The sequence below is a fragment of the Frankliniella occidentalis genome, unplaced genomic scaffold (assembly GCF_000697945.3).
Source record: "Frankliniella occidentalis isolate FOCC.00 unplaced genomic scaffold, Focc_3.1 Scaffold157, whole genome shotgun sequence".
Lineage (NCBI taxonomy): Eukaryota > Metazoa > Arthropoda > Insecta > Thysanoptera > Thripidae > Frankliniella > Frankliniella occidentalis.
Window position 1 is genome coordinate 575,936 of NW_026267283.1, and position 1,139 is coordinate 577,074.

The 1,139-nt window shown below is 63.3% G+C and overlaps 1 protein-coding gene across 2 annotated transcripts in view; it reads right to left on the reverse strand.

The window, feature by feature from the left end:
- The window catches only part of LOC113203363 (protein nubbin-like), a 58,438-nt gene that overhangs the window by 18,712 nt on the left and 38,587 nt on the right, over positions 1-1,139 (reverse strand). The window lies entirely within an intron of this gene.

The window sequence follows — 1,139 nt, forward strand, 5'->3', positions numbered from 1 at the left end:
GGGGGGGGGCGAAGGGAGGAAAGGGGTGCGCGATTAAAGGCGGCGAGGGGAGGAACGGGAGGAACGCCTCCCGACGACGTCGGCGGGGTCGCGATGATGGAGGAGAAAAACAAAACGCAGAGGCGGGGCGGGGCGCGGGGAGTCGACGTGAGCCGGAGGAGCAGGAAGGCTGCGGCGACGTCGCCGTCAAAGGACTCTCTCGACTTATTGCCTTGTTTGCAATTCAAGACGCCGCCGTGTCGTCCAGCGGCGGCGGAGCTGACCGACGAGACGGGCAGCGCAAGCGCATGTGAAGGCTATGGGGCCTACTACTCATTAGGCTGGCCGGAGAGGGAGAGAGAGGGAGAGAGAGGGAGAGAGGGGGAGAGAGAGGGGGAGAGAGAAGGGGAGGGAGGGAGAGAGGAAGGGAGAGAGAGGGAGAGGGAGAGGGAGAGAGGGAGGTGCAAAGAGTGAGAGGGGCAGAGAGAGAGAACGGGGCGAGACAAAAGATTGTGTGTGTGTGTCCTCGGAGACTTACACGCAGGGCAGGGCGCGGCACCGGCGAGAAAGAGAGAATAAAGTGAGAGAGCGAAAAAGAGTAAGAGAGAGAGAGGTAGAGAGGGAATAAGCAGAGCAGGCCCGCCCCTCATTACCACAGCGTTACCCTGCGTTACAGCGTTAGCGAGATCCAATTCAGATCAAATAATGCGATGCAGGCCTGGGCTGCTTGGGTCTCGGCCGTGCCGGACCGGCCGGGCATAGGGCAGCTCGGGCGGGGTGCCGACAGCGCGCGTTGTTCGATTCGATCCAAATCTCGCTCTCTCGGGCGGCCGGCGCGTGGCTTATTTGAAACAACAAGCGCGGCCTCGTTCCTCCTCGGCCAGGGTGTGTGCTGGTGGTGGAGCAAAGAGAAAGGATTTTCCGTTCGTCTCATTTTCAGTCTCCGCGCGAGCCCCGGAGCGTGGGTGGGGGGTGGGGTTGCAGAAGTGCGCCGTGCGAGTGAAACCTCACCTCGGGGGCAGCGGCAAGGGCTGACTGACTGACCAGCCCGGCCCAGAGTGAGTGATGGCCGCCCCGCCGTGTATATGGGGCCCGGAGCCCCGCGGGCAACGCAATCAAGTGAAGAAGCCTCTCGCACCTCTGCGGGGCGCGGCGGGGCG